General features: G+C 44.2%; 1 protein-coding gene across 3 annotated transcripts in view; it reads right to left on the reverse strand.

Annotated features, from left to right (window-relative positions):
- The window catches only part of DYNC1I1 (dynein cytoplasmic 1 intermediate chain 1), a 252,896-nt gene extending 233,248 nt beyond the window's left edge, over positions 1 to 19,648 (reverse strand). For 2 of the 3 annotated variants that reach the window (XM_054020390.1, XM_054020389.1), the window contains exon 1: positions 19,280 to 19,647. The gene's annotated coding sequence lies outside the window, so the exon portion shown is untranslated. Of the gene's footprint in view, positions 1 to 19,279 lie in introns of all 3 variants that reach the window. The other variant, XM_054020391.1, reaches the window with a different exon arrangement.
- Between the last annotated feature and the right edge of the window lie 3,927 nt (positions 19,649 to 23,575).

A 23,575-nucleotide genomic window follows, 5' to 3' on the forward strand; every position in this document is an offset into this window, starting at 1 on the left:
TGCAGGCTCTCTCCAGGGAGCTGCTACAAGCCCAGAGCCAAAGCACGCAAAGCACCAGATGGATTCCAGGCTGCCTGATGAACCCAGAGAGGATGCCATGCCATCAGGAGTTACACTGCCTGAGGACCCCAGAGACCTGTGGACCATCGCTGGCAAAGGCAGGGGAGGAAGCAGCCCAGGGGACTTAGACTTTGCTCCGGTGGGTGAACCAGGGAACCAGTCAGCATGTTTCGGGAGGAGACTTGGTGGCAAGTAACCCCACCACTGCCAGGGCCCTGGGCTGGGACTTGGAGGAGCAGGGAGGGCCCGAGTCCCCCTACCCTGAGGGCCATACACCCGTGAGTGACACTCCACTTCCCCAATGGGCCAATAGGCCACACAATCCCACAGAGGTGTGCGACTTTATTGACTCTGGCCATTAGGCCAGGCTGCCCAGAGTGGAAGGGTCACTCGATTGACTCTGGCCACTAGGCTGTACTACCACGTTTTATAGTAAGGGTCATCAGCATATGCCCTAATTGACTGCAGTACAGCCTCTTCCCTTTCTTTTACCACACGTGACCTGACACTCTGATGGGGTATACCTATCCCATAACACTGCCACAAACATTGGGTAAAACTAACTTTAATACAATGTACTAATGACCATTATTAGAAGGTCACCTTTGTGAAGCAACTGCTTTTTGCAAGTCCTTTAAATGGATGCTTTAAGGCCTGAAAAAACTCCCACTGATTTCAATAAACTTTGGATTAGACACCATGAGCTCAATCAGCTTCCCATGGACCCCTGTTGTAAACTTCATACTTTGGTACAAGATCAGGCTCTAAATATTAATGTCAGCCTTATTTCTTTTGTGACCATTTTTATATTCTGAGGGTATATTGTTCCCCCTGTGCCAAGTAGCCAGACTGGGCACCAAGGATTTGCCAGGGGGTAGAGGTGAAAGTGAATCTTCTCCTGAGTGAAGTAATTGCACTTCTTGCAGGATGAAATTCACTCCCCCTTCTAAGGATTCATGCAAAGTCTTCGTAACAAATAAGCTCTCGCTGTTTTGAAAGTCTCCAGTCTCTGCAGTTATTTGACTGTGCCCCCAAAATCAGTATTATGTTTGTTTGTTTATTTTACAGATAGGTGACCTGTGACACAGATCATATGAAGCAGGAATATCTCCCAAAAGACAAACTAATGCCAGACTTGTGCTCTAGCTGTTAAACCATACTATTACTTCCCAAATCATTGACTTAACTCGCTGATTATTTACTCAGTCTGTAAAACCAGCTTCAGAACCGTTATGTACTATCATGTAATGGCATCAATAGGGATTTATTTGCTCAATAATACTTTACATAAAGATTCCTTCAGAGACACTAGCATAGAGTCTAGAGTAAAGAGCTAATTACATCCTTTTGTATTTTTAATTCATACCTCACTGACCACATACACATTACAGCTCAGAATCAATGTGGTCAATGCAAATGGCATGTACATGCAACAGAGGTCTATTGTCTGATGCCGTGCATGGGAAATTTAAATGGGTGACTCTCCATTGATACTAATGACAGCTACATATAAATCAGTGCCTGCACTGACAGGAGATAACCTGTAAATCTGCATGCTAAAAAAAGACATTTCAAGCTATCAAATTCTTGTGCTGTCACAAATTTCCCCCCTCAAAACAAGTAAAATGAGTCCATGATATAGCAGGTACTGACAGCAGAATTTCCTGGGAACCCCAAATACACAACTGAAATTCTTATGTTGTCCTTGAAGATATTTTTGTTTATGGAGGCAGAGGAGACAGAGAAATCCATGCAATACAGAGTAAATGTGTAAACTCAACAAATCTAGAGCAGTAGCAGAAAGAGCAGGATCAAGAGCATCTGCTTCAGCACAAACTGAGCTGAATATGGCAAGTCATGCAAGTTAATGCTCCTCAGGCTGAAGTCATACACCAGCACAAACACACCAGCAGTTAAACGCCTCTTTGTCCAAGCCATACTTCAACACAGAATGTAGGGCTGAAGTTTGTGGGCTGCATCATGGCACAGTAGGTTTCAGGATTCTCAGGCTTCCCAGCCTACAGTGGTTCAGGGCCACCCAGAGGATTCAAGGAGTCTGGGGTCTTCGGACGCCGAATTGCCGCCGAAGACCCGTCACTTCGGCGGCGGGTCCCGGAGCGGAAGGACCCCCCGCCGCCGAATTCCCGGAGCAGAAGAAGCTCCTTGGGCCTGGGCCCCGCGAGAGTTTTCCGGGGCCCTTGGAGCGAGTGAAGGACCCCGTTCCAGGGGCCCCGAAAAACTCTCGTGGGGGCCCCTGTGGAGCTTGGGGCAAATTGCCCCACTTGCCCCCCCTCTGGGCAGCCCTGCAGTGGTTTCCTGGTTCATCCTCTACCAGCTCAGTGTAAATGTAGAAAACAGCAGTGGGACTATAACTATGGAAGATTCAATTAGCTAACAAGTTCTGGCCCATCTGGCTGCATAATTCTACACGTGGTCATATTTTTTTGATAGCCAGCTGGATTACTCCTTCTTCTGTCCTGGTTCCATTCATAAACATAAATGCATTATTCATTGTTTTCAGTTTGAGAAAAAGAAAACAAAACAGCCAGAACACCACTAGTCCACATAAATAGCACAAAGCAATATTACTTCAAGCAACAATAATAATTTCTGGGTGCCAATGAACCATGTGATCAGTCAATATAAAAGATGGGATATTTTGAACAGGCAAATGATTAGAAAAGAATATGGACTTTTTAATGATAATATCAGTATTACTCTGCCTTTAAAATCTGTGTTGGATTTGTGGGCCTTGCAATGATATGGTCTAAATCCTATTTGAAGTAATTTTCCTAATCTGTTGCACACATTTGAATGCTGATTATAGAGTTTCCCCTAGGAGCCCTTAGGACTAGATAAAGCTTTTTGCATCCTTTTAGTTCTGCAGTTTGGCAATAGGGAGTGGGATCCTATTTCTATGCAGAAAATATGCAAATTTGTTTTAAGGCTGATGACAGAAACCCTGAGGGCTTAACTTCCCTTTCAAGCTGTTTTTCAGATATCAATTGAATAGGTTTCCAAAAGCTGGTTCTTTTAATGTCAGGAAATAAAAATGACTTTTTCCATGATCTGAGCATCAGCTATTTAATCTTTCACCTGTTCCTTTGTAACACTGCAAACCCCTCATTAAGAGACATAATATTCTATTACATATGTGTCTTTTTTAACACAGTGAACCTCACATACAGCAAAGATAATGCATTAAATTTCATCTGAGGAATGCTGCAAGAAGCCCTGCATTTCCCTCTTTAAATGATACAAGAGACTGAAATATTTATCTCTAGCTGCTGTCTTCCTATGCATATTACTGTAATTCTTTGATCTTCCAACTAGCTTACCAGGCTTCAAATGGCCAAGAAGTCTGCTGCTAGGATTTTAGAGCAAATCAAAAAGTCAGATTCCATTACCCCCTTGTTCGGACATCTGAGCCAGCCAGCAGACTGAGAGAAGGCATTATGCTGGTATTGAATATATTGCTCTTTTTCAATCATTGTATGTGACACCAATTATTTAGTTGACATTGTTTATTAGCTCTGTGAATAGAAAGCTTCTGATATTGGCTATTCCATGTGTCAAATGCATTACTATAGGAAAGTTATTTTAAAATGTATTTGCTTTTGAAATTCCCCACTATGCAGAGTGCCAGCACATGGCCTATGCACTGTTTATATCCCAACAGTGCACAGGAGCTTGCAACTGGCTTTAGAGCTGTTGGTGCCATATCAGGTACTTCTCAGGTACTTCTATGGCTCCCATCACTACAGTATCTGAGCACCTCATGCTCTTTAATGTCTTTAGCCTCACAACACCCCTGTAAGGTAGGGAATTGCCATTAATCCCATTTTACAGATGGGGGACTGAGGCATATGTCTACACTGCAAAATAAGACTCATGGCAGTAAGTCTCAGAGCCCGAGTCCAATGACTCAGGCTCACACTACAGAGCTAACAGTAGCAGTTAGACATTTCGATTCAGGCTGGAGCCTGGGCTCTGAGACCCACCCCCTCATCGGGTTTCAGAGCCCAGGTTCCAGTCCAAACCCAAATGCCTACACTACTATCTCAGTCAAGCCTCGCTGCCCACGTGTGGCTGTACTCTTAGTGACTTGCCCAAGGACACAAGCAGCCTGTGATAGAGCAGGGAATTGAACATGGGTAATCATGTGTGGAAGATAAGATTGCTAATGTATTCTTTGTCAACTTTTTCTTCTCCAGCTGTAATGTTTCCTATTTCTTTTATTATTTAGTTGTAAAAATTTAGTGCAAAAGGATTGCTTTTACTTATGATTAGGGGTGGACATGATTAAGATTCTGGACCTTTTCATAGTCTGACTCCACATTCAGCCACTTGTTAATGGGTCTCATTAGATGTGCCACAGTCTTATGTGCTATTTCCCACGGTGCTTCAACTGAGGCATCACAGAAATTGGCACAACAGCACAAGGGGCTTTCCTGGCATCTGAGAAGAACCAACTGCAAGTAAATATGCCAATCTAATTCCATGAGATATTAGAGATGGGAAATGGGCTCGCAAAGTAACATCCAGTCCACAGGTTGGAAACCACTGGACTAGAGAACCAGTCCTATAGTCTGGGAACTCATTTCTTTTGTGTTCATTGTCTGTGTGTTTTTTCATCTCAATGATATTTGTTTTTGATTCACCATTTCCTTTTATGGCATGTGCAATTCTAGTCTATTCTACATAGATTCTTATACCACCCTCATCACAGTAGTAACTGAGTACCTTCCAGTAGTGTACTAAGAGACATGACTAACATCTGTCACGTGAGGTAATTTATTTCTTTGTTACTCCATCCACACTGTCCCAGTTTCAGGGAAATGGAACCTGTATTCCCTTTCCGTGGTTCCTCGAGAGCACCCGCTTAAGATTTCTAGCTCCCAGCCATCACCTCTCTTGCGTGGAGACCTACATCTATCTCTCTCTCCTGACCAGGGAGTTTAAGGCTGCACAGCCCCCTGCCTTATACTGTGATATCCCCACCAAACCAATCTGCCTAAAGGCCAGTGCCTTTGATGTGCTTTCTCTCTGCAAACTATGAACAGCATATTGCCAGGAGTTAGGTTACCGCACAGCTTGTTCTAAGCAAGCACTTTTACTTTTAAGGTAAAAGCATTACAGAGAAAATGTATAAAAACAATAAAAATTCCTATCCACATGCTAAAAGCTTACCAGAGGTCACACATCAGTCTTACGGAGCCCTAGGAAGCCAAAGTCCTTCCAGCCCTTCCACAACGGTGGGAGCTCTTGGACAGAAGGTCCCGTCTATTTGCTGGACCAGAAAGTCCAAGTCAGTTTAAATGCAGCCTTTTTAAGCTAAAAGACCTTTCAATGTCTGTTGGTCTCTGGAAAACCCAGCGCAGGGGGTGGTACCTCTCTGGAATAGCTACAACCTGAGTAATTTAGTTTATTCACTCCCGACTGTTCTTAGTTCCTGGTAGAGCTGTGGCAACCTTCCTCCCATGGAGTTGCATACAATCCCTGTCCACAGTAATACATAAACCATTCATACAATTATACAATATAGTCCCCAAAGACATTATATGTGATTACAATATCTATACACACTATCTCAGTTTGCTACTTTCCTATCAAACTGTGGTTGAAAGCCAGACATAAACAAAAGCCCAGAAAATGCTCCATTTGACTCCAGTTCCTGTGTCTACTATGTAAAGAATCTTCACATTCCTAACCTAATTCCAAGCAAGAGAAATGCTAGGAAAACAGCTGATAAAGAACAAGGTGCAGGCGGACATATTTTTCCTTGAAGAACTTATCCAATAAATGCTTTTTGAGAACTTATGTCACAACCAGAGCCTGGCTGGTTTGATCTAGTGGTCAGAGCAGGAATCAGGCTGTGTCACATACCAGAAGGTCAAAGTCCAAGGCAAGCCTGAGGGCAAAACCAAGAGTCAGGCAGGGTCAGGTTACCAGAACAGTAGCAAGAGCAGGTATTGTAGGGGAAGCTGTCCAAAGCAGGGAGACTCCAACTGCATAGACAACTTCCTGTTCCTGTGCTGGGTTTATGTAGAAGCTGTGAACCAATCAGGACCCCCCCCCCCAAGTTCTGCCAATCAGATTCCAGGACTGGAGTCCTCTGTCAGGGTTCTGCTTTTATTCTGGCAGCACTCAGCAGGTCACTGGGTGCAGGTTGGAATGTTTTAGTGCCTAAGAGCCCCGCAGAGATGGGTTTAAGCCCTGTGGCCTCTGACATCATCCGCTCCCCAAGGGATGCCTTCAGCATGACATGGACCAGGCTTTTGGAGGTGATTCCTATGGAAAGCCCACCCAAGTGCAGGAGTGTGTACATTTTCTGCAGGCTCCCAGGTGCATTCCTCACGATCATACCCCTCCCAATCAACAAGATACCAGAGCCTGCCATATTTGTATTTTGAGTCCAGGATCTCATGAACCACATATTCTTTGTGCCCCTGTACCTGTACCAGTGGAGGAGGTGGCTGAGTCCTGTGATGGAAAGAGTTTTCTGTGTAGGGTTTCAAAAATGATACGTGAAACACTGGGTGAATCTTGGTTGAGTTCAAAAGTGACTGGATTAGCCTGTCACAGGATCTTAAAAGGCTAAGAAACCGAAAGTCCAGCTTGCGAGCAGGTCTGTCTATGCAGAGATGGTGTGTAGAGAGCCATACCTTTTGTTCCACTGCATAGGTGGGGCCTTGCTGTCGATGCTGGTCCGCATGCTGCTTATAGTTTGCTCTTGCCTTTGCCAGGTGCTTCTTCACTTCTTCCTAAGCCTGACAAATCCGCTGCACCCTGTCTGAGGCAGCCAAGTTGGGAGATGGTACAGGTAATTGCAGGCGGAACCAACCCATAATTGGAAAAAAGATGGGCTTTGACTTATAGATACATGGTCTGCATTTTTGTAGGGAAACTGCATAAGATAGAAGTAAGGACCAATTTTCCTCCTGATGATTAATGTAGCATCACAGATGCTGTTTGAGAATCTAGTTGGCCCTGTCTGCCTGGCCATTGGATTAGGGGTGATAAGTGGAGGAAAGACGTGCAGATTCCCACCAAGTGCAGGGCTTCGTGGCAGACCCAGGCCATGAATTGAAACCCCCGATCAGAGGTGATACATTCTGGAAGGTCGTGGAAGTGGACTACTTGGCTAAACCATATCTGGGCTGTCTGCAGCAGAGGGGAGGCCTGACAAGGGATAAGTAGGTCATTTGGATAAAGTGGTCAATTACCATCAAACCTGTCTGACATTTGTTGGACTCCGGTCATTACAATCTTTCTAATTTTTCCCCTCCATGCTTACAATAAAATCTACAGAAATGTCTGCCCAGTGTCAAGATGGGGTGTCCAAGGGCAGAATGAGATTACTGGGCTTGTGGCTTGTGATCTTGGCACAGGCATAAACATTGCAGGAGCAATTAATATGGTCAGCCGCATCCAGGGTCACCAAAAGGAGTGGGATATTAATCTTTGGATCTTGAAGTACCCCAACTGTCCTGCTAGGAGAAAATCATGGCATAGTTGCAGAACTGCGACCCTTGCGGGTCCTGGGAGCACATTGATGTGGTCCTTTACATACATGATACCTTCCCAGGAATCATATGGTTACTTATCTATAATAGTTTGTTAATCAGGCAGAATTTCTGAAGCAGAGACAGAACGTATCAATCTGCGTATATCCTGGTGATGAGCTGCACTGAGAAAGCTAAAGTTTGAGAGAATGAGGGTTGGTTCCTGGCTCAGGTCTCGTTGATTGGTACTGTATATTCAGGACAGGGCATCCACCTTGCCATTTTTTGATCCGGGGTTGTATGTGATAATGAAATTGAATTGTGAGAAAAATAGGGCCCACTGAAGCTGCCATTGGTTTAAAGCTTTTGCCCTACATAGGTAGTCCAGGTTTTCATGGTCAATGAATACCTGGACTGGGTGATGAGCTCATTCCAGGTAGTGCCACCATTCTGCAGAGATAGTTTTTATCATCAGGAATTCCTTTTCAAGTATTTTGTAGTTCAGCTCTGAGGAAGTCAGATTCCTTGAGTAAGAAGTGCATAGGTGTAATACTTGTTTGGGACCAAGTTGCTGGGAGAGGACAGCCCCAATCACCACACTGGAGGCATCAGCTACTACTAGTGAAGGCTTGCATGACATCATGGTGAGCCAATATGGGTGCCGTAGTAAAGGATGCCTGCCCCACTCCTGCCAGCAGCAACACTGGCTGCCCTGCCTACGCAATGCTAAGTGACCTCTTTGCAGTGCCAGAGCATTAAGGGTCCCTTGGGATCATACGCAAGATAGTCAGCAGTCAAAAGGAACTGCATCTACCATATGATCCCCTGCATTATAAGTTATTGACATTAATCAAATAACAACAATAATATTGTAAACCAGCTGGTGTGTGTGTGTGTTTGGCCTGAGTCCTAGTTCAATGCCCTGTCCACAAAACCATCTTTCTTCCAACTGGGTATCTGAAAAGCAGATAGATTCCAGTTACATGGATAACTTCCTGTTCCTGTGTTGGGTTTATGTAGATGATGCGAACCAATCAGGACCCCCAGCATTCTGCCAATCAGATTTCAGGACTGGAGTCCTGTGTCAGGGTTCAGCTTCTATTCTGGAAACTGCTAAGAGGTCACTGGGTGGCAGGTTGGAACTTACTAGCGTATAAGAGCCCTGAAGAGCTGTGTTCAAGATGTGTGTTCTCTGACAACTTATTAGAGTTTGATTTAAGGCTATTTACTTTATATTGTGATACCTTGACAATTTGTGTTTTACTGGTTATAAAGTTTTAACTTTTGAATTCCTGTGTTTACTGTCATTAAATAATTATCATCTGACCTGCCTTATTTTCTGACCCCCTCCCACACTATTTCCCGCAACTGTGAAAATTTAAATTGATAATAATAAAAAATACTTACAAATAAAGATTGATGTTATCAATTGAAATTATTTAAAAAAAAAAAAAAAAAGAATTCTGCCAAGCTTAATGATATCAAATAACAAGCACAACAACTGTGGCAAACATTCCTACTACCTCTGTTTCTGATCTGTGATTTATAGTAGGTACGATGAAATCATAGGAAAAGTTTGGTTTTTTACAAAGAGCATGTCTTATTTTAGGAACATAAGAACGGCCACACTGTGTGAGACCAATGGTCCATTTAACCCAGTATCCTGTCTTCCGACAGTGGCCAATGCTAGGTGCCCCAAAGGGAATGAACAGAACAGGTAATCATCAAGTGATCAATCCTCTGTCGCCCGTTCCCAGCTTCTAGCAAACAGGCCAGAGACACCATCCCTGCCCATCCTGGCTAATAGCCATTGATGGATCTTATCTGCCATGAATTTATCTAGTTCTTCTTTGACCCCGTTATAATCTTGGCCCTCACAACATCCTCTAGAAAAGAGTTCCACAGGTTGACTGTGCAATGTGTGAAGAAATACTTCCTTTTGTTTGTTTTTAACCAGCTGCCTATTAATTTCATTTAGTGACCCCTAGTTCTTGTGTTATGAGAAGGAGTAAATAACACTTCCTTATTTACTTTCTCCACACCAATCTATCATATCCCCCCTTACTTGTCTCTTTTCCAAGCTGAAAAGTCCCAGTCCTATTAATATCTCTTTACACGGAAGCTGTTACCCCTAATTATTTTTGTTGCCCAAATGAGAAAAATTAAGTCTCAAAAATGATGCCAATTGATTGGTACATAGAAATGGGAGACCATGTTTTGACTTCATCTATACCAATGCAATCCCGTTGGACTTCACTGAAGCCTCATTTGCATTCATGTGAGATTCAGGAAAGAACTTTGTTTAGTTGAAAGATTACAAAAACAATACTGAGGGGATTTGGTCCTTATTCTTTTATCTGTGAGATTAATACTAATATGTGGATTATAATTATAGATAATAGTTCTGGTTTCAATGGTTCACCTTGTTGGTGGCATGCAGAATTTCTTTCTATATTTGTTTTCTTCTTTGTCTTCATATGCATTTTATTTAATACAAATATTTTAAATAAGAAAAAATAATAATCACGCAGCTATAGTAAACTGTAAAGAAAGGATCACTTATAAGGTCATGTCTACACTACCACTTTTGTCGGTATAACTTATGTCACTCAGGAATGTGAAAAAAACCACCCCTCTGAGCGACATGTTACACCAACAGAAGCGCCAGTGTGGACAGTGCGATGTCGGTGGGAGAGTTTCTCCCGCTGACATAGCAACCACCTCTTATGGAGGTGGTTTTATTATGTCAATGGCAGAGTTCTCTCTTGTCGGCACAGAGTGGCTACACGAGCGATCTTGCAGTGGTGCAGTGGCGTCGGTACAGCTGTGCCGCTGTAAGCTCGCTAGTGTAGGCATGGCCCAAGACTCAAAGTGCATTAGCTAAAAAACTGCAATGTTTCTATCATTTTAGTCTTTATCAGTTACAGGAAATACAATTATCCTTCTCTTTTCAGTTCTTCTGTGCTTAGACTGGTGAGATAAAACTAAATGGGCTTTAATTTATAATTACCAGGCCTAAATAGTAAATATAAAATAATACAGAATTTACATAATGTGTTCCAAGGCATTTGAACAGGCCGAATAAGGGTAAAAAAAAAATATAGACTCTCTTCTGTTTTCTCACTATTAAAGTAATCAACTTTCCCCAAAGAAGAAAATACTGCGGGAAATAATGGGACAGTTTTCCCATGGGCTCTCTCAGCACAAATGCAGAATGGCATCACTGTTTTTTTGTCTTCATTACAATACCTTCTGATCCCATCAGCACATTTTTTTTATTATTATTCTGGAGATAGTGAAAAGGCAGGGATACAACATTCACAAGCTTTGCCAAGTGCAGCAGATTATGCACTTGAATAGATAACTGCACGTTTGGGGATAGGATTAGGTCAAATTTCTCATTTAGTTCCAAAAGGTTAAAGATTTTTAAGCTACTCTGTTAATACTCCAGGCATTGCATGCAACACTAACTACATTTTCTTTAGGTTGGTTGTTGTTAGGGGTATTTTTGTCCATGTGCAGTATGGGAAGAATAGGTTGACAGTCTGAACAAATCATTAGTACTCTCAGTTAATTTTTGTATATTTATTTAAAACCAAATTACAATATTCTTACTCGCACTGAGTAGTCCCTTACTCCACAAGTAGCCCGATTTACTTTAATGTGACTACTCATGGTAAGTGGTATTACTGCACATGCCTCAGGACATCACACTCTGGCCCTTAATTGTAATTCTGATATCCTATCTCTGAAAAGCATTTTTTTATATTATTGGAATAATATAATAACAAGATTTTGCACAACTTAAACCCACATATTTGGGGCCCAGTACTACAAATGTCTAAACACATGAGTAATTTTATTCATAAAACTAAATGAAACAACCATGCATGGATAAAGTTTGCAGGATCAGGGCCTTAAAGTGTAAGTGTAAATTTTGTAGTAAGCTCTCTTAATATGTAATATTTTCTTAAAGATTTGGAAGAGTTACTTTGGGTTTACACAGTTGTAATACAGTTTTCAACCTTCTGTATACAATTTTTTTTAATTGTATCTGTATGCATTTTTAATTCCCAAATCACACAGATTTTGTACATTTAAACATCCAGAAACATTTTTTTCTCTCCAACATTTGAAATGTTTCATCTGTCAATCTCTAAATGTAGTTGGGTGAATAAATGGGGCCCTTTTTTCCATCTAAATCCTTAATTTTAGGGTTATATTAAAAATACTTTTTGGTTTAGCACCAGCCAAACATGCAACTGAAAGCAAATTGACCAAATAAAAAAAAAAAAAAAAAAAAAAAAGCAACATCCCATATAACTTTGAACACTTCAACAAATTAAAATGATGGCCCTTTTATATTGCTTATGGACAAGCTAACACGGATTATCTGACAAGTTCCGGGAATGAATTGCAGACAATTTTTTATTTCAGAAGGTGGAGACAGCAAGTAGAGGGAGAGGCTGTTCTAGATTTGATTTTGACAAATAGGGAGGAACTGGTTGAGAACTTGAAAGTGGAAGGCAGCTTGGGTGAAAGTGATCATGAAATGATAGCGTTCATGATTCTAAGGAATGGTAGGAGGGAGAACAGCAAAATAAAGACCATGGATTTCAAGAAGGTAGACTTCAGCAAACTCAGGGAGCTGGTAGTTAAGATCCCATGGGAAGCAAATCTAAGGGGAAAAACAGTTTAAGAAAGTTGGCATTTTTTTAGAGAGACATTATTAAGGGCAAAAGAGCAAACTAGCCCAATGTGTAGGAAAGTTCGGAGAGTGAAAAATTGTTCTCATTAACCTCTGAAGATAGGACAAGAAGCAAAGGGCTTAAATTGCAGCAAGGGAGGTTTAGGCTGGACATTAGGAAAAGCATCCTAACTGTCAGGGTAGTTAATCACTGGAACAAAATTGCCCAGGGAGGTTGTGGAACCTCCATCATTGGAGGTTTTTAAGAACAGATTAGACAAACACCTGTCAGGAATGGTCTAGTTATTATGTAGTCCTGCCTTGAGTGCAGGGGACTGGACTAGATGACTTACTGAGGTCTCTTCCAGTCCTACACTTCTAGGACTCTTGTGCATGTAATACATATTGTAAAACCAGGCCTATGCGTTTAGATAAGGCACTAACTTTGTTTTGTTAGTGTTGTGAGAGATTTTCCACTGCACTTTTCCAGTACATTACTGTTATGAATAAAGAGACAGAAGTACATAGTCCTATATATCACTATAGCACAGAGCAATGCACTTAAGAATGTGTCATTCCACATTTTTTAACATACCGGTAATCCTGCTGTATTCATTAGATGTTACACGAGGAATAGTTTCGGTTGTGTTTGCCCCCAATTAACAACTGAACTGATAAATGTGAGAGACCCCCAAAGAAACATGGAGAGAGGGAAGAGATGTGGGAGGAGGATTGGGAAACACAAAGCAGTGTTCCTAAAAATGTCTCCATATAATTGTTTACTAGTGAGTGATGCTGATGAAACCACTCACTTTACTAATTTAAACATTAATTATTCTATTAGCCAAACTGGGGCATTTAGACAGTGCCGAGGGAAGAAGAAGTGACATGGAGCAGCACCAGGACTTCAGGGAGGGATTATACCTCAGGAGGATGCAGCCTATTCTCTCCAGGCCCATGGAGCCAATATGCAGGCATGGGCCCAGTGTAAAATAGGGTAAAAAGGTACATTTGCTCTGTGATTAACTGCTGGGACTCAAGAGTCATCTGAACATTGATTATTCATCAGATAATGCAATTATATGTATGTAGGGCAAAACACAGCTGTTAATGGGCTTTGGATCAGGCCCAGTGTAAGTCAGTGGAAAGACTGCTATTGACTTCAATAGGATTTGGATCAGGCCTATACTTTCAAATAGTGTGCATAGTTGGTTACCTGTACCACTGTTGGTGTCACTAGGCATCACCCTAGGTAACTCGGGGGGGGGAGGGGGTGAAAGACCATGAGAGTCAATGAAGCCCCCCCCGCTCTAGGTCAAAGTGAACCAAAGCCCCTCCATCTTAAACTTTACTAACCTCACAGGCCAGCAGCTGGAAAGTGGTAGTGATAAGGGGAACCTACATGCTTCTAGCTAAAGGACAAGATAACTTGCAGAAGGGAACATTGTGAACAAGCTACACAGCCAAGGTCATTTAACTGCTACAGGGGGAGGAAGGGAGGGAGGTAGGGAAGGAAGAGGGGGAGGGGAAGGGAAGAATAAGAAGGGAAAAAACTACTTGTATCAGCGCGCTTGATTTGTGACATGCTGGTCTCCTAGTGCCTATTCAGAGCTCTTGAATAAACTTTGTCTGCTTCTCCACGCTGGTGTGTTCATTGGCGCGAAGCACACCGGGCAACGAACCCCACTGTTGCCCCCCTGGGGCCCTCTGTGCCGGCAATACCACGCTGTGAGCCTGACTGTGCCCTCACTGAAGTCAGTGAGAAACTCTTATTGCCTTCACTTAGGGCAGGACTTGGCCCTATGCCCTTAGTCATTGCAGTAATTTAAACATTGTTCCATGGTGCATTATCATCCCAGAAAATGATTTCCAGAAACTTTGTCACTCCTGCACTGGGCCCTCTCTTACTGTAATGTTTACTGTAACCAAGCCTTTTTTACCATGTTTTGTGTATACTATTGAGGCAAAAAGCTTCCCATGCACTTACTGTTGAGAAAACTGGCTTTAGATCCCAGTATGTAATCCTATGAATTAACAGGGAAACAAATGGATGTGTTTGTAGAGGAGTTCCACAAGGATCAGTTCACAGCCCACTGCTATTCGTTGTTTTTATCAATGGTTGGGAAGAAAATATAAAATCATTGCTGATAAACTTAGCAGATGGCACAGAGGTTGATGGAGTGGTAAATGAAAACAGGTCACTTACAGAGAGTGATCTGGATCACTTGGTGAGCGGGCCCAATCACACAAAATATGTTTTAATACAGCAAAATACAAAGTCATATATCTAGGAATAAAGACTGTATGTCACTCTTACAGGATCGGGGGACTGTACCCTGGAAAGCAATGACCAAAAAGAACTTAGGAATCATGGTAGATAGTCAAATGAACATCAGCTCCCAGTGAAATGTTGTGTGGCAAAAAGAGCTAACACAATCCTTAGATGTATAAATAGGGAACTGTCGAGTAGCAATAGGACTTAGATTGGTCCAGAATGGCGTATCAGCTGCCATCTTGTTTTTCAGAATCTCAGATTTTTGATTTATTTATTTGTTTGTTTTTAAAGCAAGGCCATATCTACACTACAAACTACTGCTGGTATAGCTCTGTCAGTCAGGGGTTGAAGAGCTTTGGTCCCTCACCAACACAGCTGTGCCAGCAGAAGGGTCTGGAAAAAGCTATACTGGCAAAAGCCCATTTTTTGCTAATATAAGCTGTATCCACACTAGGACTTCTTTGCCAATAGAGTACACCAGTATACCTATACCAGAAAAAGTGCTCCCAGTGGAGATGACGGTACCTCTTGATGGTGGGGTTGGGGGGAGCACATGACCACCCCACACATCGCCTCTGGGGAAAGTTGAAATTTGCCTGCTGACTTTGGCTGGACTTTTGCTGGCAGCCAGAGAAGAGCCATTCACAGGTGAGAAGGCCCATCCCACAGGATGCCTGGCCAGTGGACTAGCTGCAGGAGGAGGGTGAGGCTGCGGTCGGGAGCTGTTTTGCCTGAGAGGGTGAGCCTGGGAGCATCGTGGAAGAGAGCCCAGCCCAGGGATCGAGATGAGGAGGAGGGGAGCTCAGCGCAGACTGCGGTCCCATTAGACCAGCTGTTTCACATCCCAATGGAGAATGCAGATGGGGAAGGCACTTGGTTGTTAGGAGGTAAGCAGGCTAAACCCACCCAGCCCACTGCATCTACAGGTGGCAGGGGACTGGGTGGGCTCTGCCCAGCTACATCAACACTTCAGTGAGTAGGGTCAAATGGAAGGCAGATATCTGGCGGGGGGAGGGGAAAGTATCCCTGCGTGGCCCCTCCACGTGCTGCTTCTGGCTCCTAGTGTAGACCTTGGCGAAGTTTCCAGCCCTCATGTTTGCAAAGAAAACCTTGAAAATGTAAAAAGAGTGCTGGCCTGCCTGCATCTGCAGAGAGCCTGAAACAATAGATCAGTGAGGGGTGAACTGCTCCATTCATGTCAGTGGGTGTTACCTTAAAATGTCAATGATGATATTTCAAATGTCAACATCTCCTTCCGGGCTCAGCAAAGCACGCAAGGAAGAAGAGAAAGGATCATATTATGAAGATCTATACAATCTACTCTGAGAGTAGCAGCAGCTCATTTTGGCACCACAAGTAAGTGACATTGGGAGATACCTCACTAATGTTTTTCCTCAGTCAAGCAGGAGCCACCACAAGGAATGCACACCCAAGGAGCCCAGCAGAGCCCGTAAGACTATTGAAACCCCTGTGACAGGGAGCCCGTAGTTTGAACATCTACATAATCTCCTCAGAGGAGTAGCTCATTTTCATGTCTCAAGTGAGTGGAGCATATATTGCAGCTGGAGCTTGGAAGAGTAATACTAGCATCCCCTCCCCGCACAGTTCCCCCCTACTATATTGCACTGGTGAGCCCACTACTCTAATACTGTGTCCAATTCTGGTATCCACACTTTAAAAAGAATGTTGCAAAATGTGAGAGTTCAGAAAAGAGACAAGAATGATTCAAGATCTGGAAACAATCTCTTACAACAAAAGAGTTAAGGAGCTCAATCTATTTAACTGAAGACAAGGTAAAAAGGTTACTTGAACTTGATCTAGGGTTACCTACTCTAAAGATATCTGATAAAAGAAGGCTTTTCAATCTATGATACAAGACATGATGAGATCCAATGGCTGGAAGCTGAAGATAGAAAAAAAAAATCACATTGGAAATAAAACAAAAAATGTTTCACCATTGGAACATACTACTAAGGGATGGGGTAGATTGCCCCCTCTCGCCGATAGAAGAAGAAAGGAGTTCAGACCCTTAACTGCAACACCCGGAGATTGAAAGGAGAGAAAAGGGTATTTGGTGGAGTGCACTTTGCCTACACCTTTACCACCCAGCCACCGTCTTCCCACAGCAATTGTAACCTTGGCTCTTCCTGGTTGTCCCTCTACTGCAGCTGTCCTTAGAAAGAAGGTTCTCACAGTGTGGAGAGGAAAGCAGTGCAATTCAGATTCAGGCTATATTAACTTGTGCTGGTGTCTGCTCTTCATGCGGGATAGAGTCTGGAGGAAACCAGCTGGTTCCACTCTGTGCTTCTCCCTCCACTCCAGAGTCAGGGCCCCACAGAGCCCTCCTGGGGCATTTATGTGGGTTAGGGGGGAAGAGGAAGGGAATGTGTCACAGAGGTAGAACTCCCCTGAGGAGTGCATGTGGAGAGGGGAAGAATGAGACAAGAAGTTTGGATTTTAACTGGCGAAAAATGCATGCAATGTGGACAGCCTCATGATCCAGTGGTAACATGGTTCCCTTGGGAGCACTGCAGAGGCTCCCTGAGGCAGAATTTCAACCCTTGGGGGAGTTGACACTCCCAATTGTGGTTAAGCAACCCTCTTGCTGAGGCTCAGAGGAACACGGATGAGCTTTATCACTCCCCATTAAGTTGGGGGATGGGGCCCTGTCTGGACTTCTGAGCACATAAAAGGAGTGAAAAGGAAGGAAGAGATTTGGAAGGAGCCTCCCCCAGAAGGAAAACACCTCATTTTCTTAAAAAGGTGACATGTTAGAAACAGCAAGATACGGTACATCAGTGAAAGATGATAGAATTCCATCCAGAAGATTTGGTAACATTCTCAGCCTCAGAAAGCTGTGTGATTCCCCGCCCCCCGATAGCATTTTGCTGAATTGCATTGTTGAAAGTTTGGCACGTTTTATAGGTAATTTTATTTCCTCATACAAAAAAGGAGATCAAGACAAAAATTATGTCAAGATAAATTACCAGGTGCAAGTGTCCAAAGCCCAGAACACGTCAGGCCTTTCCACTTCATCCCTAGTATTCATTAGGTTACGGTGTTTTAGTCTGTTTAGATTATATAGGACATAAGTATTTAAGGTAGAGTAATGTACCCTGTATTAACACTCACGTGAGCAATCATATGCTACTTCAGTCTGGTTTTCCACACAGGATCTTAAAAGTAATTCTGGTAAGTGGAAGTGGAACCAAGGTACAGGGAAATAATTGCTTTCACGCCAGGACAAGGCCTGTGACAATTTAAAAGTATGGCTTTTGACCTGTGTAATGCATCGGACACATTTGAGAGGCTTCTGGACAGGGTATTGCATGGCATATTTATTATACCTATGCTATTCCAAACAATAATATATATATATATATATATATATATATATATATATATGAGGGGGATGGGGCTTATGCTGCCTGCTGATCTTGGGAATTCCCAGGTAGGGACAGACATAACTATAAAAACATAAATACTGAGAAATTGATTTAAGCTCACTAATCATAGGAAAATGGCCTCTCATTCCATCCTTTACTAACCTGGTGTCACAGGGCCTCCTTGGTCCTGCTTCTGTCTCCATCTACAAAACCATGCAGAGACCCTTGTGCTGGTTCTCTCTACAGTTTATTTATAATGGAGTCCCACCACCTTCACAGCATACCTACCACCTTCACAAGCAAAGGGAGTGCCATCTCTCTGACTGCCTGCTTTCCCCTTTTCACTGCCTTCCTGGACCTATTTGTGGGATCTGGCTAATGGCTTAATTAGCCTTTCTGCCCTGCCCTACCCATACATTAGGCACAGGTCTGGCTCCTTAGCTACAAGCTGCTATGCCTGACTGGAGCTCCTGTGAGCAGAGTGTTGACTCAGGGTTTCCTACCTAGCACTCTGTCACACCCTGTTGTGAAACTAGCTATAGCAGAAGACTGAATGCTAATTCTGTTTGCTTTGGTGGATTTAAGTAAACCTGTTGTTCCTTTTATTAAACAGGAAATTAAACATAGGAACCGGTTTTTATTTAACCTCTGGAGAAACAAACCAAGTTATTCCAAGCACCATATCCTCTCCTCTCCACCCAGCCCAGCGTAGTAGGAGGCACCTGCTCTGACGATGCACTGATATGAGTGGGTATTGCTGTAAACTGGGACAAGAATAGGGAGGCAGGTATGTGTCAGGGCTAATAATTCCCACCCTAGGCAAAGTTTTTGAGAGGGAGTGAGTGTGAGTAAGAGAGCGCAAAGCTGCAAAAGCTCTCTGATGCCAGCTAGTCCATCCCCTTGCTAGCAGGACTGATCCCTCTACAGCCCAGGACCAGTCTAGTTGTAAATGTGGGAGAGCCCAGTAACTCCCCTGCTGCACACGCTCTCCTGGTCTTTGTCCAGATGGGGAGAGCACCCTCAGATTTAGAGGAGCGCTACAATCACCAGACCACTTTGTATCCCGTCAGCAACCGCAGAGGAATCCCGAGCAGTTCCCAGGTTGGGGGCATTTTCAGTGCCTTTCCCCTCCTCCCCCCGTTTCTTTGCGTGCAGGCTAGATGCTTTTTATTTTAGTTGTAGGAAAGATGATCAAAGGGGGAGACTCAGCATTTCTCATCCCCGTTGCGGCTGCAGCCCGGACCCTTCCATGCTTTTAAGCCCTGCATCCCGGGAGCACAGCTTCCCCATCCCACAGCGCAAGTGTTGGGGCCGGTGATGCTGCCAGTGGTACCCCAAGGGACGCGCGCGCACACCCAGGCTTTACCTTGCTGTGCTCCCCGCCAGCTGTCGAATGGGCTTCCGGCTGTGTGCGGCCCTCCCCCGGCCCCGGGCAGCAGGGAGGAAGGCGGTGGACAGAGCACGGCGTTCACAGGCTGAATCCCAAATGGCTGCTGCTGCTGCGATTTGTTGTGGTGCCCCTTACTGCAGCAGGTTCGCTGCTCCTGCGGCTGGGAGAATGTGCTGCCTCACGCTGGCCAGGCTCCTCCCGGGCACAGCCGCTTCCCTCCTCCTCCTCGCCCCTGGCGCTGACATCTCCCCGCCTCTCTGCAGCCCAGCCCCGCGCATCTTCAGCGAGAGAGGCGGAGAGAGACAGCCCCTCCCCCGCGAGACACTCCCTGAGGGGGTAGTTATCCCTGCCAGGCCCTGGCGCGGGGACCCAGCGGCCGAAAGGGAGCGTAGCAGGTGTCACGTTCAGTTATTGGACTGTGACACAGAAGCATCAGGGTCACGCTCAAGTCTGTGGCACAAGTCACATCCAGGCTGTGACATAAACACCTCGTCTGCAGCGTGGCTGGGAAGGCCGCACATCCATCCCTGGCAATCCACGTCTGTGACAGACACCAGGGATATGCTCCATTTCAAAGTAGGAGAGTTTGGCCACACCCTGTCTGTATCACAGGGAAGGGCCACATCTAGACAGTAACACCAAATATTACAGGCAACTCCAAAGAACATACAATGTTCGCCCCACAATACAAAGGCACGAGGGCAAGCGGTGCAGAAGAATTTGCCACATCTGGCAGGCAGCTCAGATCCCAGTAAAAAGGCATCAGAGGCTCATGCCACATCCCGTTCAATCACACTCAGCTGGGCTGCACTGAATCACAGACCTCACTCCAAAAACAAAGAGCTTTGCAGGGTAGGTGAGTTGCTATTAAGGACTCAGTGGTCCCCAGTTCAATTGGAGGCAAGGTAGCAAATATCCCACACCCCATGGATTCTTTCTTTTCTTTAAGTTTCCCTAGTAGCTGTTCTGCCATTGACAGGAGTACACAGAAAGAGGCTTGAACCAAGATTGGGCTTTTGCTGTCATGCAGCGTTCCTGAATTGATGAAGTCAGACCATTTTACCATGATACCCTCTCTGCTTCTGCTATCTACTATTATTGTTATTATGGTAGCACTCAAAATGTTAGGCACTTGTCCAGGGCCGGTGCAACCATTTAGGCAAACTAGGCAGCTGCCTAGTGGTTGGGGGCACCTAAAAGCCCGCTCAGGTGAGGAGGTGGAGTGGAGGTGAGCTGGGGTGGGGGGGGGAGGAGTGCGGGGAGGGGCACCTGCAGTAACGGGGGGGCGCACAGGGGAACCGCTCCCCGCCCCAGGTCACCTCCATTCTGCCTCCTCCACTGAGCACACAGCCCCCGCTCTAAGTCTCCTCCAATTGGCACCGCAAGACTGCGAGGGGAGAATTAGAGCGGTGCTGGCCTGCTCAGTGGAGGAGGCGGAGCCGAGGTGAGCTGGGGCGGGCTCTCCAGGCAGGGTTAGCTGCCGCGGGGGGGGCACAAGGTGGAAGTTTCGCCTAGGCCCTGCACTTGTCAAAAACAGAGGAAGACCAAGTCCATGCTCTGACCTTACAGGTCAAAGATGTAGTATTTAGCAACACTTTACTGGCCATTTCAAAGGACACATGATACATTATTATCCTAAATGCCATTATATTTTTATTATGTTTTTGTTACAAACTAATGCAATTCCATGTTTCAGTAATTGCTCACACCACACTTCTGTAAAACCACAGTACACCATCAATCCAAGCCACAGAGATGCACTTTTGATACATGCTATATTCAAATCTTTGGCATAGGGACATATGCTACATCCAGGTCAATTGGCATGGGAATAGATTACATCAAGTCTATAGCTTCATTGTTAGATGATACCTACTCTTTTCAAAGGATAAAGATGTCAGAGAATGCGATGTCAAAAGAGAAGGTGCTGAAAAAAAATGAAAAATTAATAAATAGAAACAGGCTACCAGTGAAGTCAATGGTAGTCTCTTTCTTACAAGAGCTTGGTAGGAAATTTAGAATAAAATGGCTGAGGTGCAAATACAAATATACAATTTTTCTCTGAAATCAGCTATTATACTGTAGGATGGAGAGAAACAAATGTTGTTGTTGTACCTATCTTTTAAAAAGGTGCTCTAGGAGTGCCTCTGGGAGTTACCAAATCCAGAGGTAAAACTGAAACATGTAAAATTAATCAACTCAATGAGTTTTCTACTCCTTGTGTTCACTGATTTCTTACCTTCCCTACCCCTGCCCAATATAGGCTTGTCATTTTTGTTGAATTCTTGATCCAATTTATTTTGCTAGCTCTAAGGGACAGACACCTTGTCTTTTTAGCTGTTTATAAAGCACCATGCACATACAAGGTGCTATGTAAAATACTAATATTTCTATGACACTGTTACCATTTATAACTTTTCATTTTTCTCAAAAAACCCATCATTGCTAGTAATATCTATTCAACATCACTTCATAACAAACAATACATTTTTCAGCATCACCCATAGTCTGTCCCTATTCTGTATCTTTACATTTAATTCATACCTGTAAAATTTTACAAGTAGTTATGTTCAGCCATCTGATATTAAGTATCAGAGGGGTAGCCGTGTTAGTCTGGGTCTGTAAAAAGCAACAGAGAGTCCTGTGGCACCTTTAAGACTAACAGATGTATTGGAGCATAAGCTTTCGTGGGTGAATGCCCACTTCTTCAGATGCGAGAAGTGGGCATTCACCCACAAAAGCTTATGCTTTGTGACAGACCCAGACCAGTGGGGTACAAGAGTCTGGTAGAGGGCAAATATACTGGTCACTGGATGAGTAGTTTTCTGTTCCCTGAGTGACCAGAGCAGGGGCTGTACTAGAGTAATCAGGAACCTGCTAGAACCAGTTAAGGCAGGCAGGCTAATTAGGAACCTGGAGCCAATTAAGAAGAAGCTGCTAGAATCAATTAAGGCAGGCTAATCAGGGCACTTGGGTTTTAAAAGGAGCTCACTTCAGTTTGTGGGGTGAGTGTGAGGAGCTGGGAGCAAGAGGTGCAAGGAGCTGAGAGGGTGTGCTGCTGGAGGACTGAGGAGCACAAGTGTTATCAGACACCGGAGGAAGGTCCTGTGGCGAGACTAAGGAAGGTGTTTGGAGGCGGCCATGGGGAAGTAGCCCAGGGAGTTGTAGCTGTCATGTAGCTGTTACAGGAGGCACTATAGACAGCTGTAGTCCACAGGGTCCTGGGCTGGAACCTGGAGTAGAGGGTGGGCCTGGATTCCCAATTGACCTGGACACTGGGTTCTTCCAGAGGGGAAGGTCTCTGTGCTGTTCCCCAACCCACATGGTGAATCTGAGGCAAGAAAATCTGCCAATAAGTGCAGGACCCACCAAGATAGCGGAGGAACTCTGTTACAGCTCCAATACATCTGTTAGTCTTAAAGGTGCCACAGGACTCTGTTGCATCTGATATTAGCTAAATAATTATAAGGTGAATGTGCAAGAGGAGAGAGTTCAGGTTCTCAAAGCATCCTGAACTCTGAGTTTCTTGACTTGAGTTCAAACAGCAGTAGTTTTAGCCCTTTAAACACTTTTAAAAGCAGCATTTAGAGGCAAGATAATGAAACTCTGGAAATGGAGCAGATCTGACACATTATATTCCATACAAAAGAGGACAGTGATACAAATATGTATAGTACCCAGTATATTAAAACATCTTAACTCACCTGACACAAATCTGATATTAAGGTAATCTTGGGGAAAAGTTTATGTAAACAATGTAAAAATAAAGGACTAATAAAACTACAAAAATCCAAAGTCTGCCTATATCCCATTCTGTCACATGCACACTTGTAATATTTAAATGATACTGTCAGGTTTGGTAGGACCAAAATTTGATTGTTATATATGCAAAGTCCATTGTGACAAGATGGCTAATGTTAGTACAGTGGGTCCCATGCTTTTCTTGGTGGGGGGCTAAGACACCACCCCTTGCTCCGGTCCTGCAAGAGGGTGCGCCCACCCACCTCTCACTCCAGGCCTTCTGCATCTTTTCATTGGCCCCCTGCCCTGTGAGCCTTCCTGGCTTCCCCCTCCTCATACCCGGAGCCAGCTTCAGTGTGCCAGGTTGCAGACCCTCTTCTGGCTCCTCTAGAACCTCTTATTGGGGTTCTGGCTGCACTTGTTTATTTATGCACATGATCCAAGGCCCCCCTGAAGTCACAGGACCACCTCATTAACCTCCTCCTGGCCATGGCAGCCATTCATAACACCAGGGAGAGGAGGTTGGCAGAG

The sequence above is a fragment of the Malaclemys terrapin genome, chromosome 2 (genome assembly GCF_027887155.1).
Source record: "Malaclemys terrapin pileata isolate rMalTer1 chromosome 2, rMalTer1.hap1, whole genome shotgun sequence".
Taxonomy (NCBI): domain Eukaryota; kingdom Metazoa; phylum Chordata; order Testudines; family Emydidae; genus Malaclemys; species Malaclemys terrapin.